This window comes from Varanus komodoensis, unplaced genomic scaffold (genome assembly GCF_004798865.1).
Source record: "Varanus komodoensis strain SLA01 unplaced genomic scaffold, ASM479886v1 scaffold6_4, whole genome shotgun sequence".
In the NCBI taxonomy this organism is placed as follows: Eukaryota; Metazoa; Chordata; class Lepidosauria; order Squamata; family Varanidae; genus Varanus; species Varanus komodoensis.
Window position 1 is genome coordinate 5,622,034 of NW_025336347.1, and position 18,597 is coordinate 5,640,630.

Genomic DNA, 18,597 nt, shown 5'->3' on the forward strand with positions numbered 1-18,597 from the left:
TGTTCCAAAGCATCTGAGTCCTGCTGGAGAAGAAGGTACTCCTGTGCCACTGTGAAATCGTGACCCTCCTGTTTCGACCTCCCCACTGTCTGGCTTGCCCTCTCCACTGTCACCATGGCAAGTAGGACCATGGCTCTGTCCATGCATTTTTCTTATTACTTTCAAGCGTGGTGTTATGAAATAAGGCTTTGTGTCTTTGAAACCTCAGCTTTGGTTTCCCAAGGAAGTGCAGTACTTATTTTCCTCTAGAAGACTGGTTTGTTCAAATTGGTAGCTCGGAAGGTGACGGAGTGGGACACTGTCTTTGAAATTACAAATAATAAAGTTTTAGTTAGGAAGTTTGAACCTCTCACTTTTTCTTCTCTTTTTTGGTAACAAAAAGCATATAATACCGTTAGGCTGCAATTCTATGCATGTTTAGAGAAAGAGAATCATACAGTTCCCAGCATCCCCTACCCAATGTGACAGTGGGCACCACAGGATTTTTTTTCCCCTGACTAGCACACCAAGTTCAGTGATTGTCTTCTATTCCATCACGAGATGGGCAACTATAAAAAAACCTGGCTCCATTCATACAAGGTAGGGATGAAATCACACTTAGTATAAGCCACAATATTCACCCTCTGATTCATCTTCCTTTAATTCCCCTGCAGAGTTGAATATGGAAGAACAGTGCATGTTTATTATCGCACAGTTCCATCTCTGTGTATTTTGTCCATCCCCATTGATGTGACAAGATTATTAGGTTGAATGAGACACCGATGTATACTAGCCAGACTGTCGTTTGAGGACCTTGAGGTGTCGCATTCGTCCAACGATTTCCATCCACTTCAACAAGTCTATTCTAAATAGAACTAGCACTGGATACAGGGTCTGTGTGCTATAAAGAATATGTGGCCACTACAAGACATACTGTTTGTGTGTATATGTTATATGCCTGCATGTGTATCCAGTCATTCTTCAGTCTTCAGAGGTGATGCCCTGAATTAATAGGCAAATGCACTAAAAGTTTCCTTGTTGATCAAACCCACTGCTATGGTTGGCATTGGCTTGCATATGCAATCCAATATTTCAAATAAAATATTGTTTACTAGACTTTTGATGATGGTGGTGATGGTGATGACTATGATGACATGCTTCTTCTTTTAAGAGCAGCATAAAGTTGTCGGCATTGCAATGTTTTAGGACGTAATCCTTTCCATGTTCAGATACGCTGGCTGGGGGTTGCTGTGTAGTGTACAACTTTGTTTTGTGGAAACATGGATCAGGTTGAACCCTTACAGTATTTCAATTAAGGAAAAGAATTACAGTAATTTCTGCATTACAGAAGTACAGTTGACAAGGGAGCAAAAGCCCAGAGCTGGCAGTCCCAGTCCTAAAAGCAACAGCATTGTTCTGAAATCCCAAAAGTTGTTTCTGCCAGATGGAGAGACCAATTTTCCAAATATAACCTAAACTCAAAGTACAATAGAGTAAAATTAAAAGATTCTTGTTGCTTGCAATTCTCCTCACCAAATTGGCATTAATTGCTACCCTGATGAGAGGCTTGGAATAACTGACTGTTCATCAAGGTTGTTCGTGAATCAGCAGCTGTTTCTAGGTCATACAAAGAAATAATAATAAAAATACAATAGTGTCTTTCTATTTTCCATAATGTATAGCAATATCAAGCAGCAAAACAATAAAGAGAATAGAATACATAAAATTGAAAAAGGAAAAATGCTAGATGGTCTTCTATAATGCAAAGCCAAAGTTTCTTCCGTAAGGATTTGCAAGGGCATACAAAGGAACAATGGCCTGGGATAGAGGAATTAGGAGATATGAACATTACCTAAATTTGCCAGTTTTTGCTCCATAGGAAGGCTTCAAGGACACAAAAGGTACACTGTTTCCTCCTCAACTCTCCAGAGGTCTCCTCATTCTCACATGACCAAGTTTAGCACCGGCATAGCAGGGAAAGGTTATTGAGAATGGGGTAGAAAAGGATGCATTCCTGAAATCATTATGAATAACTTATATTAAAGAAATCTCTAGGCAGTGCGCAAAAACTAGTGTTCATGCTTACAATCCTGAGAAGTCCTGTTGTAAAAAGAATGTTTTCAATAGGCACCAAAAACACTGAAATGTTGGTGTCTGCCTAAATCAAAATGGAGTTCCAAAGAGTGGAAAATCTGATTCTAGCAGTCCTAGTCCGAGTCATGGTGGTAGTAGGTACTTTGAATGGCACCTGGGCTGCTGCAGCTAAAAAATATTCCTCAAAATTGGGACAGACAGCTGAGCATTTGAATTAATCTTGGAAATAAATGTCAGGAAGAAGAGGGAAAAGAAACCTCTCTGTGTGATTGCAGTGCCCTAAGCGGACCGAGTTTTCTTACACCCAGTCCTGAAAATAAGAATGTTTAGCAGTATCTTACTATTGCTCCTTAAATTCAAAGTTATTTTGTTCTAACATTCCAAATAAAACCTCAGGAAAAATATCTGAAATAAGGAAAGAAAACAATACAATCCAGACTGCAGAATCAAAGGAGTTGAGCTGCTGGTATGAATGGCCTCCCAGGAGAAGAAGAAAAGTCTGTCAGCTTGCCTATGCAGGTACGCATTCCTTAAATACAGCAGAGTTTGAATTCCTGCTGAGCTAAAGAACTTTTATAGCTACCGTTAAAAAATAGCAGTTATTCTGTATTTTGCTCTGACTTTCATAGAAACAAAAGAATAACGGGTCAGAAATGCTGTCTGTCTATAGAAATAATTGGATTCCAATTTGTGGCAGATTATTTGCCTGCATATTCATAAAGATCCCCACTTCTTTCCTTTTTTCACTAATTTGCAGCAGGCTATTTGTCCTCAAGTCCATATGGGTTTGGGTTTACTGGGGAAGTCTCCAGTGTCAGTTAAGGACATTAGACAGAGCAGCAGTACTGGGTCAGACCAAATGCTTATCCAATCCAGCATTTTTCTCCTACAATGGACAACCAGATTCCTATGGAAAGCCCACCATGGAGGACATGATCATGCTCTGTAGCAACTGGTATTCAGAGGCCCACAGTCTCCAGTATGGGAGGTAATAGACAGCCGTTAAGCCTAGTAGCCACTGGTAGTTTTCTCCTCTGTGGATTTATCTAATCCCCTTTGACAGCCACCCAAAGGATCAGCCATCATTATTTCACATAGTAGCCTATCCCATAGTTAATTCTGCTTTGTTTGAAGAAGCAGTTCAACTTACAGGTCCTGGATCTCCCACCATTTTTCTTCATTGGATGACCTTGGCTAGACTGCTCCAGCTGGCAAGCTACTTTCTAAAGACATATTCCATGGGATGTGTCTCCCAGTTGTTGTAGATGCCACTGGCACTGAAGTCACTTCTGGATGGCCCTGCTGACAAAATTGGCATTTGGTCTTCCTCCTGTCATCTCCTGCATGGCAGAAGAGCCACTGCTCTTACGTCTTGACAGTCAAGAAGTGCCTTCCAGATCTTTACTAGTGGAAAAGGATAACTGTCCAAGGCCATCATAACTAGTGAAAGACCTCTCATTTAGCTAATCTGAAAAGATATAGTGACTTTTTTTCAAAAATTTCGTATCATTTTTCCATTGAATCAAGAAGAGATTCCAGATGGCCTTCCATGAGATGAGTAAACAGCCTTCAAGAGCATTAAAGAAAGAAGGGTGGAGGCAGAAAGTTTACTGAATGATGGAATTAGCCGGGGTAGCTGCAACCTTCCTGATATTCACTACTATAATTTCTTCAAGGGTTGTCTGGCTTAGAGGTAGATCCCACCTTGCATTCATTCCATGCCACTTCTGTGATGAGGGTCTTCTTATGTTCCTAACCTGCACAGGAGACTTTCCTATCAAAACCAAATCTCAATGGATATGAAGGCAAACTGCTGGCCGCATTATCTGATGAAAATGCAATAAATTCGTAATTAAATACAGATTCGGAAAACATTTTTCCTTAAAATGTGTATCCTTGCAGCTGCAATCCTAAACATGGTTACCTGGGAGTAAGTCCATTGAAGGAAAGAGGTTTACTTCTGGGTAGTTATGTAGAGGATTGCATTGTAAAGTGTGTTCTGCCTCCTGAATGGCTGGAGAGGGATTTCCAAATGCAGTGGGGCACCACAGACAAGAAGGCCTGCTGCTGAAGGATTACATGGCAGTCTTCTGTTAATTTCAGAAAGACCAACAAGACCTCCTCTGAGGAGCTTAGATGCCAGCTGGGATTTTATTAGGAAAGGCTGCCTGAAAGGTTCCCTGGTCCCCAGTGGTTTAGGGCCCTATATGACAGGAGCACAAGCATGAGCATGGCTTGATAGCTCACAAGCAGCTGGAAAGTCCCTTTAACACAGGTGAAATATGAGCACATTGGGTGGCCCAGAGACAACTTGGCAGCAGCTGCAGTTTCTGCACCAGCCACAAGAGTAGCTAAACACAGAGTAAATTACAGGCGTTTAATCCAAAGGTTGCCAGTGCATGGATCACCCACATTTCCACTTTGGAACAAGTGCCCAGAATAGCCATCTTTCCCACTCCAAATGTGTAGGGAGGAGGGAGAGGGGGAGGGAGAGGGAGAGGGAGAGGGCAGGCAGGCAGGCAAACAAGAATTGAAATGGCATTCCTCATACAATTCTTTGTTTTGCTATGGTGCCCTAGAGCGGGTGTAGCTGGAAGAATAAAAACCTGCTTTTCCCAATGACCAAGGATCAAACCATTTGGGTGCCTTTTCTAAAACGGAGAGCACCTACAGGGTGGCAGTCCCTCAGCTGGAGAACATCTGCCTGGTGCTGAGTGTCAGGTTAAGAGTCTCCTCTACTCTCAGGCAGTTGTAATATATGATAGGTTTTAACGAGTCCTGGTATTTTATTGTTGTTTATTTCTACATTTGTTTCTGTATGTAAATGTATTTGTATACATTATATGTGTTTAATAAAGCATAATATGAAAACCATTTCCACACAAAACAATAATGTATTAGACACTATAATATATGTATCTGAGGTATTGTAAATATATCTATTAAATGGACAGCACCATTGAAACTTGGAAGATGACGGCCATCCGATGAAGGATGGAAAGAGTGCGGCGGCAAAGGTCACATCTGCAGTTCTCCCATTCTGCAGAGCACCCTTCAAACAATGAGTCTCTGCCTGGTGGCCTGAGGCTTGCATCCTAAATAAATACATAAAATATGTTGTATTTTGAAGATTTCGTGGTTTTGTAAACTGTCCACCCAGAAAGTTTTGGCACTTTAGTGATAAAGAAATGAAAATTCTCTTTCTTCTGCTACTAAGCTAGTAGCATTCTTCTGGCAATCTTATGTAAAAGTGAGCACAAGACTTATGGACACGGGCATGGGCAGCTTTGCAAAAACGGCCTCCCCGATGTCTCACATTGCCCCAAAGCGTTCTAGGACTTTTCGACACGAGTCACTTACTGTGTTCTCGTGAGTCCTCATTCATGGAAAAGTGTGGGTCCTCTACATCACACCCCCCACTTCCAAGGCCTCTCCAAGAGTTTATGGTCATAATTACAGCTCCTTTTAGAAAAAAGGAGCATGCAGTATTTTCACAGATGCCGCCACTGTTTTCTAAAGAAGCCTCATGTAAAGTCACAATCTACTCTGCACCACCTTGTATTCTCTGATGGAACTAAAAGGGAAGAAGGGGGAAACCCCAGGGCAGGGGAAAGTCTCGTATCCAGGACAATCTAAATCTCCTGCAATGAAAATGGAAGAAGGAGCCTCCGTAAAGTGCTGAGTTAAATACCACATGTAGAAAAGCCCCTATTTCACCAAAGCTCTCTCTGTTTCGAAATGTAACTTTCAAGCATGGACGTCTGATCCAAATGAAGATGGCAGGAGTTTAAGGTTTAGAGAGCCCACCCCCTCCCACATCCCTCAGACTGGGGTCCTGATCTGGGATGGATCCCTTGTGAATTTATTATTCATTTATTTATTGCATTTCAAAACCACCCAATAGCCTGAAGGCTGTCTGGGCCCTTAGCAAATGCAGACTGACTGCAAGGCAGAATAACCAGCATCGCTTCTCTGCTCACAGAATGGCTTTTGATCCAGCAAGATGCATCTCAGGGGAAGAGGGATGATGCTTCAGTGATTTCCCTTCATTCTGCAGTCCCCTGCCCCACCTTCCATGCTGTTCTGGAAGTGAGTCCCTCAGCCTCGGGAGCAGATTTGGCTAGGGGCCAGATAGCCTTCCTGGCTAGTGGTCCAGGAGGCAGGAGTAATTGACCAAAATGACCCCTTCCTATTCTCTGAGCCTATTCCACTGGATCAAAAGGTGTCCATGAGTGGAACAAGCCCACTGGCTTCTGCTTGCTTTATTGTGATTTCAGTGCAAGGAGTATGAGGTTGACAAAGGACAGACATTACAGGTTTTTCTGTCCATACATACTTGGAATGAGCCATTTTCAAACATTGAGAACGATCACAGGGAGCCCAGCTGCACTGTGCACTGTAAGTGAAGAAATGCTAAATTATACTGCTAAGAGAAAATCTGGATCTACAGGGTTTTACTTTAATTCTTTAAACGACTCCATTATTCTTTTGTCATAAAAAGAAACCATCTCTTCCGTGATCATTCATCTTCATCACATAAATCTGTTAAGTTGTCTTCTCAGAGAGAATCTCATATCTCAAGGAAAGCAAATTTGTCTAGAACTACCTACTTGCTTTTTTGAGAGGGAATTCACAGCTGTATTCGTACAAAATGCATGTACTTTCAAGCTTCGTTGAATTCTGAGAGGCACTGTGTGCTTCCATAGATGCACCGTAATTCAACGGTCCTGCTGAAATGAGGTTTGTTGTGACTTTTCAAAGCAAGAAAAGCTAAAACCTCTGTAGTTCTCCAGAGGGAAGCTCTGGCAAGGGTCTTCAAATTAATTGCAAAATGGACATTCTTTTAATTGGATGCATTTGCATATTTTATTTTTAATGGCATAAAATATCATCATCAGAGATGTTTTCCAACATCTAACAAGTTCCTCTGGGAAGGATTCTGATGTTATTCCTGGTGGGGTAAATCTGACGGAAGTCTTTCAGGGCACATGTGTGTAGCTATGATCAGAATATGTCCCCGTCTCTGCAATGTCATGGAGTAGTCCCACAACATTAATCATCCTTTTGCTCTCTAAAGGGAAGTCGGGGTTTTATGCAAGTAAGTCTATGCTCCCTTTATATCTTTGGCATGTTTATGTAGTGGAAGAAGATAGTTAATAACATTAAGCACACCAGTAATTGAATAATATATCTGATGCGTGGGTTTGCATATATGCAATTTCATTATAGTCATAAAAAAGAGAGATTGAAACAAGAGGAAATCTTCAAGTTTAGTATTTAATTATGTCCTGCCAATGGCTGTCAGACAGTTACCTTTCAATAATGCAAGCGTGCAATCATTCTGCTAGGGAGAGACAATGGAATCTTAAATGCCAGTTCTAAAGCACCGTGTCGGCATACTGAGATTCTGAGCTCTGCAGCAGGCAGTGGGTTGGACGGCGGAAGGCGAGATGCAGCTTCACTTCTCTGCTCAGTCTGCGGCTGAGCTGGAAGGGGCCCCGGACCACTTACAGCCTGACATCACAGGCTTGTTGTGAAGTTAAAGTGGGGTGGAGGGAGAGGTGGGAGATGGGGCAAGGTAAAGCTCCAGTAGGTGAATCACAGATCATGCATGCAAAAGCAAGAGCACTGCACTGCCGAGCATCCCTTAACCTCAATAGAGTCGTCATGATGGGCATGGGAGAGGAATTTAGTCAGGTGCCGTATTAATAAACACCTCATTTCACACTTTGGCAGGAACTGAAATGCAGTTATTCCTCCAAATGTGCAATTCTATTGTAATTTTGCTTGTTTATTTAACAAAAGTTTGCAAAATTATGTATGTAGTTGATGCAGTAAAAATGTTCAGATGCATCATCTTTGGAATATTGTATATTAGGCAAAACTACATACAAAATGCACCACGTGAATTTCCATGTGGTTTGAGTTTTCTAAAATGATTTATATAATTATAATTGTGATATAATTGATGGTTAAACAGGAGCAAAGTGTAATAGGTTGCGGTATTGTCTTTCTGGGAGCTACAAAGTTTTATTTTATTTTGTTCAGGGGTTTTGTTTTGTTTTGCTTTGTTATTTTGTCCTTTTCCCCTTTTGGATAAATTTTATCTATTAATATGCTTCTTTCATACTGCAGGATTTTAGTTGTTCTTTCTTTCACTATAAGTTTATAGTGCACAATTATCATATTATGAAATGTATGGTAGGCATTACTTACACTTTGAATTATCCTGAAATATTTATATTTGTAGAAAGGACAAAATTTGTATGTGTGCAAGGGAAAACAAAATGACTTCTTGGAATGCCAAGGGACTGCATAAACAAAAATACATTAAACAATATTAAACAGAAATACATACTATTTTAAACATTTATTTCTCAAATTGCATTCAGAATTGTATCATTGTGCCTGCAAAATGTCAGAGCAGGATATCAGTTAATTTACCCCCAGGTCTAGAAATGTTACAAGCACCATTTGTTTCTATTACTAAAGCAATAACTAACATCAAATTAGAGAAAGCCCCTGGTCCAGATGGATTTCAACTGAGCAATATAATTCATTTTTCAGCTTTCTAATTCTAGTTCTATTGTTTGTATAACTCCATTTCTGAATCACTTTCTCTTCCATCAGATTTCCATGATGCTTAGATTACAGTAATTCCTGAGACAGATAGTGATCATTCCATCTGCTAATTTTCAGCTACTTCATTGACTGAAGCTGATATTAAAATACTAACTGCAATTTTGGATGCCAGGCTATAACAATTCATTCCAATATTAGTCCAACCAGATCAAGTGGGATTCATTGAAACTAGGTGGGGAGCTGATAATCTTGGAGATCACATTGCATTAGGTGAGAGTCAAACAGAGACAGTTGCAGGTGCTTTTTGAATGTGGAGACAGCCTTTGATTATGTTTATTGGAAATGCATCTTTGCTATGTTGGGAAATGTCAGTTTTCCTTCGGAATTTCAAAGATGGGTTAAAATTTCATATCAAACTCTGAGAGGCAGAGTTAGAGACAATGGGCAATGGAGTGTTGTTTATTATTTATTTATTTGAGAGAGGTGCAGGAATATCTTCTTGTTGATATTCACTTCATGTTTGGAACCTTTGGCGTGTGCTACTGAAGAAAATCCTAATATTCATGGACTTGTGAATAATGTGCTAGAATATAAGGTTATTATCTATGCTGATGAATATTTGTCCTGAGGCATATTGCAAATGACTAAGTTAAATTTAAGTAAGTCTGTTCATAAAATATCAAGAGGCACTGATGCAAAGGCTTATAGAGTAAGGTAAACACACTTAAAATGAATCTAATACCTCTGATTGTTTATGTTTTGTGTGGTATTCCTTGATTTATGCCTGACAAGTATTTCCAAAAACATTATGTTATGTAAAAAATATCTGTGAAATCTGTTTCAATCAAAGAGAGTAGTACTAGGCATCTCTCTTCAGTTGTGGCAGCTACGTATTTTCATTTCAATTGCAGTTTTATTTATTTTAACATGAAAAATAGATTTTATGTAGATATTCAAATTTCAAAATTGGAAAAAAATATTAGGTGGATTTGAACAGAATGGCTGTTTTTTAACTTTGGATCAGCTTGCCAGTCATAATGGTGCGTATTCATTTGTGTGTAAGTATTTGCTATTTACTGCTTTGCTTGCTAAATATAAATTGTCAGATACTGCTGCATGGCAATATAAGTACTTAAAACTTTTGTTAGAATCCCGATTCTGGTATTGCTGCTTTATTGGAAGGACTGATTAAAGCTGAGAAGTAAAATTGACCCACAGTTCAAGTGTGTAAACAGAGAATAATTCAAAAGGTTTCAGCCAAGGAAGGGGTAATGTATTGGAACACACAAGCTTACCCAATCAATTGAGTGCTTCAGTATTATCGATTTTCTAAAGGGTCCTAGATCTTATACTCAATTCAGCAAAAATAGATATTTCAAGCATATTAGATGCCACAACTTTTCTTTGAAAAGGGCTTAATCGAATCAGCAAATTGTTGAAGGTATAATGCTGATAATGTTTCTTTCTGCATATCTTTTGGCAATACTCAATGGCAAATTACTTTTGGGAGCAGGTAGTGATACAGATGCACATTGTGATGGAAATGTCTTTAATTTTTAAGGGTACACATGCTCCTTTGAATTGTCCACCTATCTCTTGAAGTTTAACACAAAGTCGACAGAAGTGGATTTTCTGTGTCATTTTGAGAGCTAAAAGACAAATATTACAACATTGGAAGAATAAATGGCTACCAGAATGGGTAGGGGATTTCATTAAACTTTTTTGAATGGGAGGTCTTTAGACATGATCAAGAAGTAAGACAAAACCAAAATAAAAACAAAATAACCCAGAAATTTGGATTGACTTTGCTGAAGCATATGCATAATTACCCGTATCTTAATAATAGCAGCATGCTATGTTATATGCTAGAATATAAGAATGTATAACATATTTGTAACTAGTGGTAAGGTTCTTTACATTTTGTTCAAAATGTTCTTCTTTATACAGGGGCAGTGTGGTTATTTTCATATTGCACAATTTCTCTCTCTCATCTCCCCCTGTACACTCCCACCCACACACACACCTGCATCAACAGTACATGCCTGGATAAACAGCTTTAAACATTGGCTGCTGAAGTTTAGGTGACATTTTCTACTTAGTTCTTCCTCTATCTTGGATAAATCACATGTAGGCTCCCACCCAGTTAGAATTCGGAGAACTCAGTTGTGTCAGAAAACTGCATCCCATTTGGATTTTAAGAAGTGGGGATCTCATTGAGAGCAAGTAATGTTCAGAACTAAGATTACTGCAGGAAGTGCTGGGGAAAAAAATTAAAAAGTGGCTTGTTAGGTTTAGCTGAAGATAGACAAGAAGAAAGTTCATTTCTCAGAGACAGAAAATCCCTAGATGTCTCATCACTTGACACCATTTTGTTTTCTAACCATTTGTCAAACAATGCAAATTGGAGTGTAAAGGGCATCACTAGAAATAATGGAGCTTAAGTGTGCACAAGATGTACCTAGTATGCCCTCCAACCTGAGGTTGGATCTGGGACTGATTTCTTCTTGTTTTTAATCTAGCTGAGAGATCCCACTAGGAGAATGAATGCAGCAACTTTCTCCATATTTCTGCAGCTGTTCTTACAGGCCTAGGATCTGCTCTGGAGGGCTCGCTGCTGCATGGTTGGAAGTGGAGGGAGAAATCAGCAATCTGGGCCCCATTTCATTCATCAGCAGCAGCATCCCCCAAGCAGGACTGAAATCTGAATTCATCCTATATAGTGGGACAACCCTGCAGTTGAAGTCATTTTACAGAACATGTAATTGAAGTGGCCAAATGTTGCCATGCATCCTTTGCATACAGCCTGGATGCAGCGCCCTCCAATACTGCAAATCTTAACTCCCATCAGCCCCAGCTGCCAATGCCTATGGGCAGCACTGTGGGGAACTGTAGGCCAAAACCTTTGGAAACCAGCGTGTTAAAGAAAGTCATATATGAAAAGATATTTCTGAGATGAGACACTTCATGCCAATAAATTCTGATCACATAATCCACACCTTTCATACAGAGACTGAGACATCATTATTTGTTATAAAACAGTTATTTTTGAAGCATACACAAATGCCTCAGATATTACATTGCTTCAAGATCAACTTTCAATGGTATCTATTACTATTAATCACCTATATTGTTCTTTTGATATCAAAATATTAAATTATTCCATAAGTACATCCAATATGAATACAGTATATTTACTCCCCAATGTCCTTGTTATACCCCCATATCCCATATTCATACTTCATTTGTTCATTCTAACCATTTTTACTGAGTGAAATATAACTAGTGATTAATGCTTTCATTCTTTTATCAGATTTGAAGACACTAGAGAGGGTCATTATTATTTTATCTGCAGTAAAGCTGAAAGAATTAGCAACAGTACTGCATTTATAATACATGAATAATTACCCCTCCCTCAAAAAACAACCCTGGTAATTTACTCAATAAATCTCATATTTAATTACTGAAAGAAATGGTCCTGAATGCTGCCCCAGATTTGATTTATAGCTTGGTTGTGAATGTGCAAAAATTTGGTGTTTCATACATTAGAAGCAATCCTCTCAAGATGAATAAAGTTTGCCCATGGCAGCCATCCAGAAAAGTTTTGCGAGAGTTGTGGTACTACTTCACTACTCTCTCCTCATGTTATCCCTTAAGAGAAGCAGGATTGTTCAGTTGTGTCTTTCAAATAAGGAGCAGTGCATGGAGTGCATGACTTATGTTTTGCCTTGCCTGTAATTAAGAGAGAAAATAGGTAATAAGACCAGGACGTGCCTTGCACCACCAGGGTGCCTTTCCACAATAGGCTTGCGGTTTTATTTATTTTTATTTATTTATTAGCACATTTCTATGCCGCCCCTTGCCGAAGCCTCGGGGCGGCTTACAACACAATAAAATACAATAAAATACAAAAATAACAATATAAAATTAAAATTAACAATATAAACAAAATAAAAAATATAAAAGATATAAAAGAAGTTATAAAAGAAAAGAAAAGAAGTCACCCTGGCCAGATAAATTGGTTTAGATCCAATCACTCCCGCCACCTTTTCACATGGTCTCTATCACACAGAGAACGAATGCACAAAGAAAACCAGTGTGGCACAACAGTTAGACTGCAATTTTGGACTGGAACTTAAGAGACTGGGGTTCTAGTCCCCAGTCAGCCATAAAGCTCATTAGGTGACTTTGGGCTGCTCACAGACTCTCAGCCGAACCTACCTCACAGTGTAGGAAGAGGAGAAACTTGTAACCTGCCTTATGTTCCTTGCAAGAGGAAGTATGTTGGGGATATAAAGGTATTGCGATAGAAACATGATGCAAAAATAAAAACAACCATAGCATATTCATTAAAAATAGCTATGCAGAACCAGATTGTGCTTCGGGTCAGCTAAAAGTAGCATGGAAATGTCTGTGGGCATGATCCAGCTAATGCTTCTGCTTCTCCCACTGATGATATAAATGGAAAAAAGTGCTTAATGTATTGATTAGTCTTTCTTCATATGTTTCCCCAGCTCCTAGCCAGAACAGAGAGCACATTTCAGCTTCTGTTTGGAGGGACAGGATGCCAGACTGACCACCATTAATATGAAATCCTAGCTAAGGTCAATTATGCTTAAATCTTGTTCATGACATGTAAAATAACTAATGAGTGAGAGAGAGTTACCAACACGTTTCAGAAAATACATTTTCCTTCAACAGGAGGCACTTTTCTCCTGCTAGACATACATAGAAAGACAAAATTCAACTCTTCTCTTCTCTTCTCTTCTCTTTTTTGCACTAAAGTGTTCAACAACCAAATGAACCAACTCCAGAACTGTCAATTTTAAGCACTGCCAGACTGAAAGGGACCTTTGAGATAACTCACTGTATACAGAGAGAACAAAAACTTGGAATACAATTAACAGAGTACACTTTGTTTCTGTGAATATATCTTGCTTTGCTAGTCCTCTAACAAGCCTTCTCCTGTACGAGCTCTGCTTTCCAATTTCTACTATCCAGCCTTGAATAGGTTGCAGTGCACAGCAATCTGAAGATTCCCCGTGGTTTGCATGAACAACTTCTTTGTGTAAAGTATGCATTCTGAGCCATTAAAAAGAGAAACGGTGTTAATATTGCACCATATCAGAAACACTGCCAGAGATTCAGTCAACATTCTTCTACAAACTGACAACTCCACCCTGTATGAAACTAACGTTTTCTTCCTTTTTTTCTCTATCTGGGATTTGCACCTGTCTAACAAAATAGTGAGAAATAACAAGGAAAGAGCTTGAAGATTGAGGGCTAATATTCGAAGGAAGTAAAAGGTGATATTGGAGGCCAATTCAGACTTGCATGGAGAGAACATGATACAGAAATTCCTTGACTGTATCAATTCAGATGTCAGCTGGGGTCAAGACAAGCCCAGAGGCTAGTGGCAGAAAACCATTTTGTGCCTTTTCTTGGTTCAATTCATGCCATCCTAAGTTTGCAAATGGACCAGATAGTTAATTTTATGCTAGTCATCAGACACAATGCTGATTAAACTGACAAATAGCCTGATCTGAAATAAAATAACATTGGTTGCATAATAGAAATGGCTGAAAAAATCAGAAAGAGTTTTGCAATCTTAAGTGAGTCATAAGCAGATGCTAAGCAGCCAGAAGTATTAAACTCTGGCCAGTTTCAAAGAGGTAAAATCACCATTCCCCAAAACATAATGAACATGCTACCAGTTTACATACAAGCATCCACACACGGAAGCATATGCATTCATACCAAGCTCAGGCTACAATCAGAATGTATTGGCTCCGCCAAGGGTTGCTAACGCATCAAGAAGTGAAGTAACTCTCCATATGGCACCTAACCACTACTTTAACAACTCCAAGAACCAACTCTTTGCTTGCATTTTGTCATATGATCCCTGCTATCACCCTTTCAGCACATCGTATTTTGAATGCTCTGCTATAGAAGCCCAGTGTCCTTTAAGCGCCATGTTGCCAGCACCTGACTTTGGGGTTGCAGCTGGATTCCCAGATCCACTTCCCCTCATGATGGTGGGTGGCTTCACAACCCACTATACCTGCAGAGGAGGAGTGCTTCTGAGTGAGCTGAGCCTGGGTGGGCAGCCAGGGCCTTGCGACAGTGTGGAGGCCTGGAACAGTTCCCTGCTGGACTGAGCTTGTCCAGCACCATGTGTGCAGGGTGTGGGTGCACGCTGCCCACCAACACTGAGTTTTCACCATGAGTTTGTAGCTTTCCCTTTGCTTGTGCCCTCAAGAGTGGCAGCTCAATAGCAACAGTTGATGATGTGGTTTGGTTTTGGGGTATGGCCATCTCCACCTTGCAGCCAGATGGTTCGGTGGTCCTGGGAATTGCCACTGCGGGCCATATCTTCTGGGGGTACATCTGTGAGAGAATGGCAGACTGATGCTGAGCAAAGCATCTTGCACTCAATAAGCCCTAGCCCCAGAGCACTCTATATCAAAGCAAGTGGGGAGTTCTGTGCTATGGAAGGAAAAGCCGCTGCAGCAGCCCGCATTGGCCAAATCTGTGGAACACCTGCTGAAATTCTGCACGGTTTTGCAGCAGGTGGGTTGGTTTTCTAAAGGAGAGCTGGCTGAAGCAGCCCCTTGGTTCAAGCCCAAAGGGATAACACTTCTGAGTTCAGGAACTCTTGGGCGGGCCTAGATGCAGCTGCCAGCACCAGACAAACCCCTTCCCATATCTCCCGACCTACTTCTGGGGCTACGGGGCTGCAGCCAATTCTGTGCCGTTTTTCTTACGAGGCAGCTTTGCTCCATACGGTGAGACTAATGGTCTCTTTGTGGCTGTTAGCCTCTCTGAGAGTGGCTGGTGTGAAGCCAGGCATTTCACATAGAGCTTCACAGATGAGTGGCTGAACAGTTTAGAGGTGATGACATAAAGCTCTGTTTGAAATGTTCGATCAATTTGGTAAAGGTTTATATGTGCTGTTGCACCCAGGAAAGATGGCGTGAATGCTCCTGAAGGTTGTGGTCTTGTGCCATGAGAAACTACCTGGGATTACTCAAGGACAAGATGCTGATTTTACAGGCTTTGAAAGATCTGTGCTTCAATGGATACGGCTGGGCATGTCCATCCTTGGACAAATTTTACCTTGTATTTTCTTGTTTGGGTGTTCTGTTCCTATAGAGTATCGAAGGGCCTGCAAAAGGTAACACATGAGGTACAATTGATCATGAATCTATTTCTCCATCCAGAGATTTCCTGAGTCAGGCAGTACTTGATATAGGCCATGGTGTACTCTTAGCAGAGCTGCAAGGTTGTTACTCAAAGAACTTGTAGCAGGTGGGGGCGGACAGGCCAAATGGAGGCTTGCTATGGACCTATTTCTGTTTAGGTTCAGTTTAATGAGAATCCTTAAGCACCTGTACAGTGACTGCCACTTCCAGGGGCTTGCAGCCCAGTGTGGAAATACAGCTGGCCTTTGAAGCTAACTCACCTCATTCCAGGAGGTGGTGACAAGGAGTAGTCTCCCTATGCTGGGAGAATGTGGACCTGGGAGGTAGAGGGTGGGCAGATGCCACCTCCCTGGGCTGGTTGTCTCTATTGGTATTATCACTGATTAGTTGCCAGTAGAAGCCTGCACTGTTCCCCCTCCTTTGCAGATCTGTTTTAAATAACTCTAATCCAAGTTTATACCAAAGTTCCATGTATAACTTGTTCCCCATTCCAACCTTTCTCTTTCAGCTACATTCAAAAGCAGGATAGTCTAAGAAAGTCCATGACAGATTATCTTTCTAATGATTTGAAATTGCTAACTTGAGTGGGCATGTTTTTGATTTGGGGGGAGAAAAACCACTTAAGCATATTTCAGACTGAAGCCCTTCTTATAAAAAGATTAGTCACTCCAGTGTTTACATAATAATGTTTCTTTGGACTTATGATTATATGTAAATCTAATATTTATACTTCAAAACAGTTATTAAGTATGCTCCAAAATATTAGCTTAAAGTCTAGTTATCTGAGGCTACAAATTCTATTTGTACAAGCAATGTTTTGCTCATAGCAGTTTGTTAAGCAATCGCATCTACTCACCAAATACCTGATGTGCCTTCACCTACGAATGGCCCAGAATGGAGTTATTTTGGGAAGGTAACATTTCACCATTACAGGGTAACAATCATTTGAATTGTTCTGAGAATAGCTTCTTATTGATGGCCACTCAACTGGAAAAACTCACCAATCCTACTGAGGCCATTACTGCTAGCCGCGGCTCGGACATTTACCACAGCAGTATCGCATAACTGGAATGATTCTGTGCTGCTGTGAATATTAAAACATTTGGAAATGCATGGTCTGCAGCTCAAACTTACCACTTGCAAGTTATAAGAGGTATCGTGACTTATGTGTTGCAAGTGAGAGATGGCGGGTTCAGACAAGCTGACTGGGAAAAAGTGGCTAATGGAATAAAACAATATATAGCTATATACGACAAACATGAAGAATGAAAGCGCACTTTGCAGTAGCTATGCAATGATACCGTCGCAAGCTCCGAAAGCTGTGTCATTTATGCTCCGGATTGGTGTGTGATTGTCAATCGTGGTCAGCCAATATTTCTAGAGGTCACTGAAAGAGGCCTTCCCACTGGCTTTGGATGGCTGGCAGATGTGTCCTGAGCATGCACTGTTGGATTGTGGCCACTGTCTTGAGCACTTGAAGGTCGAATGGAGAGAGAGGTCAGGGGTGTAGGAATAGGGGTTGTACACAGTCCCTCCATGCATACTTGTTATAAACACTGCCTAGGATTATATCCTTTGTGTATACATGGAAATAAGAACTGCTACAGAAGGACTAATCTTCAGGACTCATTCTCAGAGGAGTACAATGTCCATGTGGCAATTTAAATATAACATCTAATAATATATACTTGTTAAAATCTGATGTATTACTGTACCAAGATATGCATCAGCCATCAGGAATTCCAATTAGACCAATATTTTTGTCCAGATGTACAGAGTCTGTGTCTTTGGGATTGTGGTCTAATTGTCATAGCTATGTCTCAAAGACTGTAAAGCTGAAATATAGCTAGTCTCCAGTTAGGTTATTGATTATATTTATTTCTCTTTATCTTGAAAAAAATATTGCTTTATAATAATATGCTGAAATGTTGCAACTTAAAAATGACAGCACTGTTTCTAAGTCCTTTATTATGTTTAGGGTATATCTTATGTTGCTGTTTATGAATGTTCCTGATTTTTACCTTGCTTTCTTAGGCTATTTACTCATAAGAAACAGACTGGCCCTGGTTTCCACTAGAGTTATCCAACTTTTCAGGGAAGTCAGAAACATGGTACCTATAATAATAATCTTATCTGTAACAATAGATTGTGTTTGGATTAAGTTTGATTAAAAGCTGATGTACTTCAAATGAGGACTCACAGTTTTTCTGTCGCATAATTTTCTTGTAGTGTTTCAACTAGCTTTTATTTAGCAATACTAATACTAACAGCAACAGCTGTTAGCTGTTTATCTGGCCAGGGTGACTTATTTTATATTGTTATTTTTGCATTTTAACTTAATGTTTGTATTTTTTAATTTAATGTTATAATTTTTTTTTTAACTTAACGTTGCAAGCCGCCCCGAGGCTTCGGCGAATGGGGCGGCATAAACATGTTTTAATAAATAATAAATAAATAAAGCATCCAATGCAGAAAAACTGTATTGGAATAACTGGTATTGTTTCTGATATGGAATGTCATGTCATCTTTTTTTCCCTTCAAGACTGTTTTATGTATTGCTAACAAGGATCAAGGAAAGAGAGGTAACACAGAGCAGAAATTTTGCAGGTGGAACACTGGTAAAGCACAAGTCAGAGCCAGAGAAACAATGGGGTATTAATTAATCAATTTAGTCTTTGTCAATTTATATGTATACCACCGCTAAGGGTGTGCAAAACTGGGAAAACAATTTTGTTTGAACCAG